The 6,065-nt window shown below is 35.3% G+C and overlaps 1 long non-coding RNA gene across 18 annotated transcripts; it reads left to right on the top strand.

The window, feature by feature from the left end:
• Positions 1–753: 753 nt before the first annotated feature.
• On the top strand, positions 754–5,688 carry LOC113310474. 18 transcript variants are annotated; one of them, XR_003341163.1, is made up of 12 exons: positions 756–1,070; positions 1,581–1,781; positions 2,522–2,737; positions 2,838–2,974; positions 3,064–3,154; positions 3,423–3,485; positions 3,591–3,820; positions 3,908–4,243; positions 4,382–4,462; positions 4,976–5,076; positions 5,168–5,227; positions 5,365–5,688. It is a non-coding gene; the product is annotated as an uncharacterized LOC113310474 (long non-coding RNA). The 18 variants fall into 18 exon arrangements; XR_003341160.1 differs by having other exon boundaries at positions 3,908–4,251; XR_003341158.1 differs by having other exon boundaries at positions 754–1,070; positions 4,382–5,076.
• Positions 5,689–6,065: the final 377 nt, after the last annotated feature.

The raw sequence follows: 6,065 nt of genomic DNA, 5'->3' as shown, positions 1-6,065 counted from the left end.
TATTTTCACGAAAGCCTTGTTGGCACTAAAAGGAGGGAAATAATTGACCAATATTTTGGCAGTAGGTGTATCAGTTGTAAATTGTGGCATTTCTTATGAAAACATTTATATATGTTAGTGTGTTTAAAATTAAATATGTTTCTATTTTATTTTTTAATATTTTACTTTAATTCCAAATCAATCTAGAAAATTTATAAATTGGTTTCCCAAAATTTTCCTTCTTTTTTCTCATCTAAAAATCGTCCTCCCTCCCAAACTCAAATCATTATTTTGTGATATTTCATTTGTTTTCTTTAATAATTTCTATTCGAGGAGAAACTACTTTGACCCATTAGACTTACTCTAATCGTGGTCCAAGATTCAAGCTTTTTCTTGGATCCACGTCACTGAATTTCAAGTACCAAGTCTAATGGAAATTCAACATTCAAAGTCAAAACGCCGTTTGAAATGGCGTAGGATGCCATTTGAAATGGCTTATCATTATTAGCCTTTAGATCTCCAATAGGATTATGAATCCAACGGTCTATATGATAGTGAATTTGAATTTTTATAAAACAGTGACAAAACACCATTTATAACGGCGTATGATGCTTTTTTGGTACGCCATTTTGTACACGGATTACATCCAAGCAATCGCTTGGAGGAGATGGGAATCCCGAATCAGGCAAATAGTGTCACTTTACACCACGCTTTTGGGTTCAAATCCTGGATCTTGGAGGTCCATTAGACCCGGTCTTACCTTGACCTACGCCTACTGAAAGAACAAAAAGGTTTTTTCTTTTTTTCTTTTCTTTTCTTCTCCTCTCTCTTCTCTCTCCGGGGATAAGTAGGTATTGTTCTTCAGAGAAATCTAAAATCTCCTCTAATCTGAAAATCAACATCTTATATAAAAACGATTAATCAATCACCCGGGGTTTTCATCATTCTCAAAACCTCAAAACCAGAAATGTCAATGTATCACTATAAATCCTGTTCTTCGTAGCCCTAGAAATTGATTTTTTTCCCTGAATCCCTAACAACCAATTTAATTTATTGAGCAAGGTTGTAGCAATCTTGTTGATTCTTATCAGGTATAAATCCTACCTTTTAACTTCAGTTTTGATTAGTTGAGTTTTTGGTTTGAGTTCGAGTTCGAATTTTTGTGTGGAAGCTATTTTTATTTTTAAATGATGAGATACAAGAATGTTGGTTGTTGTTTTATATAAGCTTTGATTTTAGTTGTTCCTTGATTTCATTATCGGAGGTTTGGTTGTGTTTACCTTTGTAATCTTCCTTTCAGTCTTGTTTAGATATGTGATTGTTTAGTTCGGTAGGGATTTTTGGAGATTTTTTGGTTCATTTTTGTGATTAGGGTTTTTATTTTTGTATACAGGTGTAGATTTGTGTTTGTATGAAGATAGATGTAGATGTAATGTAGATGATTTTAGGGTTCTTACTGCTGTTGAGATGGGTATGAGAAGCATAAGTCTCTATCTCTCTTTTTAACTTCTTCAATTTTTGCCATGTGTTTGTGTTCGTTTATATATTGTTTTAAATTTGTGAACTAATTTTGTTGTGGTAATACTACTTGTTTATTCCAGGAAAAAGGTTGAAGAAGCATTTGAATAGCCTCAATGTGCCTAAGCATTGGATCCTTTACAAACTTGAACAGATATAGCAGCTTCTTACTCCTGGGTTTCTTTTTGCTAGTTGGCTTTGTTTCCACAAATCACGATTTTTTTTTAGCACCACATGATGAAATCAAACCCCATGTTATACTAGATATAGCTGCTTCAATGAAGGTAGTTGCAGGAAATATTGTTATTTGTCATCCTTTCATTTGGTTGATGACATTTACCCTACATATTCATCTTATTAATGTTTAGCAAATGATTTCTGGAAATACTGTTGTTTGGCATTCATTGGTTCGTATATACATTCTTTGAGTGATGATATCTTACTATATAAACTATGGTCATTGTTACACTGGTACATCAACATTTCCTTTCTTTCAATTCTTTCCATTCACTAAAGCTTACGACTAATATGCTTTCCGTGCTTCTTGGATAGTTTGTTGCGAGAATGACTTCTGATGACAACTAAATCTAAGCCTTGGGAAAATCTGTGATTTTTTATCTGCCTTGGTCACTCTGATAGAGCAGCATATAATTTGGTTTTCTATTTCTTCTCTCTTTGTTGGCTCAAATAGTATGACTGTGCTTCCAAATTGAACTGACTAGTAATAGCAGTAATCACCTAGAAAAATTATCCCTGGGCATTCAGAGAATGTTTACCTTCAATCAACTAACCTGTAAGGTTTGCACTTTGACCGACTCGAATAAATGAGACAAGGTTCTGTATAAGCTTTTTTGGCCCTTAAAACTCAAGAGTTTTTTGGCTTTGGGATCTATATTATATCGTTCTGTTTTGCAATTTAGCTGGGCTATCATGTATGATGTGTTTCATTTTAAAGTCGCCTCTTGAAGTGGATTTGCTTCCAATATTTGAAAACTTATTTATAAAGTCTTTCTTGAGGATGCAGAACAAAGATGTCACGAAAGCTATTCAGAAAGTTGCTGCTGCATATGACTGCAAGATTGTTGAAGATGTTCTTAGTCACCAACTAAAGCAATTTGTGATTGATGGGAACAAGGTCATACTGAGTGTATCTAATCCAGAGACCAGAGTTGACGATGCAGAGTTTGAGGAGAATGAAGTGTATGCAATTGTTATAGTTGTCAGCATGGGGGAGGGCAAGGTAAGTGTAACTGCAGTAATCACATTCATCATGCAAAAATGCGACTGCATATTGCATCCATCTTTCATTCGATTCTTAATTTAGGAATTTGATTTTGCAGCCAAAACTAGTGGATGAGAAGCAAACAACCATTTATAAAAGAGCCGAGGACAAAAGCTACAGTTTGAAGATGAAAGCATCTAGGTTTATCTTCAGTGAAATAAGCCAGAAATTTCCGATCATGCCATTTTCGGCAAGGTACCTTGACTCCCTGCAAAATAAATGCTGCTCCGTAACCTTTCAGTATAGGCTCTCGTCTGCTGTACTAACAGTGCTGGTGCTATTAGGGCTTTGGAGGAGAAGCGGGCACGACTGGGTTTGGTTGAATGTATGAACCATGAGCTTTACTGTTCGAAGAGACGTATTACAGCATACCTGGTTGGCCCTGTATATTCACTCAGTTATTTATATGATAGTTCATTAACTTTAGGATTGGAACCTTTCTTTCTTTCAGGTCATTCGTTCAATTGTTCATATTTGATGCTTATTTGGATTTGGTTTTGATTCGTATACTTCGTTTCTAACGTACTGTAATTGTACCCTTATGATCTGGACTTTTTCCTGGATTATTTTTCCAGAGCTTGATAAATCTGCGCCAGCCAATATAATTAACTGATTTTGTTCCCCCTTGTATATTGTGTTGCAGAAGCTTGCTTATGGATCCTTGTACAGACCTTGATATTCTTCTTGGATGTGCTGAAAATTGCAAGTGAGTATTGTTCGTGGAACCTTGTAAAGGTCTTCATGTATCAATTTAATTTTAATCACTATTGTGTTGGTAGATATGCTGACAGATCTTCTCCTCTTGTTGCAGGCAATAACTAGTTCTCTACAGCCTCTTGACAAAAGTGAATCAGTTCCAAGTATGTTCAAACCGAAAGTGCTTCACTTTTACTTACTCAATTGATAATTTGTGATATCATTTCGTTGTAGTACATACTTAGTGGAGTTGCTTCTTTCTTACGGTTACATATGTCCAATCTGATGCTCAGCCTGATTATACTTGTTTCAGAAGAGTATTCTGCTATCTCTTTGTACACGAAGGTGTGCTCATTTAGACTTTAGTCTATTTCTTTTCCTTTCTATTTGTGCTACCCCACAGAGTCTAAAGTGATTTTTGTTTTCTTGCAGGTTTTCAGTTTGATTTTGCATTTGATGGATAGATTTTGAGTGCCAGCAATGTCCAATAACCTCGTATTGCAATGGTTTCCTCTGGATATTGTGTTATATTAGGTTTTAATGTAGCCTATCTTTTCGTTCTATCTCCTGCAGTTAAGTAGCTCTAATCTTTTGGGACAAACAAGTGGTTCATCAAGTCTTTCTACAATTTCCAGCAGCTGGGATGCAATAATAGGGTTCAAGTACTGATCCATCTCGTCGTCGTACTACTGAGGAGAGTCCAATAGCGTTCCGTAGGATTACAGATATGCAAAGAAAGTGGTGTACTGAAATTCGTCATGGAAATTGGTGTGTAGGTATAACACCAATTACACCTTGCATGAACCTGCCCTATTGCTTTTTGTTTTCGGATCTCTGTAGTCTGATTTACTTTAGTTATATATATTGTTTTTTTGAATTTCCATATGTTATTTGGTTTCTTCAAAGAGTTTCCCCTACTATGAGCATCAAAAGGAAAACTAATTACGAGACTATCCCAAAGTGTGACATAACAATTGCCAATGACTTGTAAGTATTTCTGATTTCACACATTATTTATATAAGAAGTCGATTTTAATTGCAGAAACAAAACTGTTGTAACTTCTTTATGGAACGATCTTGCCACCATTACGGGGCCAGAATTGTTGGATGTTGTTGAAAAAACTGTAGAATGTTAGGTAGTACTTTATTCCTATTGTTTACTGCTTGCGTCATGAAGTTTCACTTTGTATGTAAGGGAAAATTTCATGGAGATGCATCAAATCTGTTTTAATTCCACCTATTGTAGCTTCACATTGTATGGCTTGTATGTTGTTCACTTCCTCTTCGAGTGTCTAATAGAAGCTACAATTGAATGTGAAGATATTTGACCTAGTTATATCAGATTAGATTACTTGAGTTCTTCTTATGTGAGTGATAATATATAATATGACAAAGAATACGACTATGATAATTCTTTTATATTTATGTTATTACTGAAGAGGTCTTATTTGTCGATGCGTAAAGCTCATTGTGCATCACTAATGGAGTTTCTGTGCTTAGGGCCTGCAATGATATACTGAGACTCGTCATGGAAAGTGGTGGCAAGGGTTGCGAGGTTGTTTCCTTAACTGCAGAGTAAGGTGTCATGTGCTTCGTTGAGAGTAAGTTGTTCATTGTTGCAGCTTGTATCATTCATGACTGTTGCCTATCCTTAAGTTAAAAGATTCTGAATTCTTGCGTGTTCATATGCAGGTCTCTAACATTTGGGGCTCACACAACAGTGAGAGGCATGGTAGTCTCAAGGACTATTTGGTATGTTTTTTATTTTCTAAGTTTTGACCGTTTGATATGTTATTCATTTTATGTGCCCCGCATACTTGTTCTATCTATCAAGCAAACTATATTATTTTGATTGATTAACATTTTATTGGTTGTTCTTTTAACGATAGGTAATGAGAATCCAAGGAAGAAATCAAGAAGCAGAGTTCGTTAAAGTGAGGGGTTGTTAGCTGGTGGGATATTTTCCATCGTTCCGAAGATGTATGCTATTTTTTGTTCACTTTTCCCTTAGTATATTGAACTGCTGTTAGTTCCAGTCATGGTGTTGTTGGTTTTGCTCATGTAATGAAGACTTTATTGTCGTTTAATATCCGTGATATAGCATCGATATGTCTCTGGTATATTGATACTTATAATCTGGGAAAAATTTCTTTTTATTCAGATTTTTCTAGTATATTTATTTATTTGGAAATTTTGGTTTATTTTGGGACTGATACAAGTGTTCCTTAAATTGATATATCTGTTACCTATTCTAAGGTCTATTGTCATGGTGCTACAAATTTGTGTAACAACAGTTCGTGATTTGGCCATGCAAAAATATTTTTTTGGGTGTCCAAATGATGGTTATAGTCATGGAGTTGCAGATTTAGTGTAACAGGAAGTCATGAATCGACCATGTTAAACTATTTTTGGTAGGGCTGAACATGGTTTCGGTTTTTCGCTGGAACCGGACCAAACCAGACCAATTAGGAAGAAACCAAACCGAACCATTTACTAATGGATTGGCTACGGTGTAGAAAGTGGAAAACCGATAGTGTTGGTTTTGGTTTGGTTTGACCTCTAAAACCGAACCAAAAACTATTAGAAAACC

This window comes from Papaver somniferum, chromosome 9, assembly GCF_003573695.1.
Source record: "Papaver somniferum cultivar HN1 chromosome 9, ASM357369v1, whole genome shotgun sequence".
In the NCBI taxonomy this organism is placed as follows: domain Eukaryota; kingdom Viridiplantae; phylum Streptophyta; class Magnoliopsida; order Ranunculales; family Papaveraceae; genus Papaver; species Papaver somniferum.
Note: the sequence above shows the minus strand (reverse complement) of the source record. Positions and strands in the feature narration are given on the sequence as shown.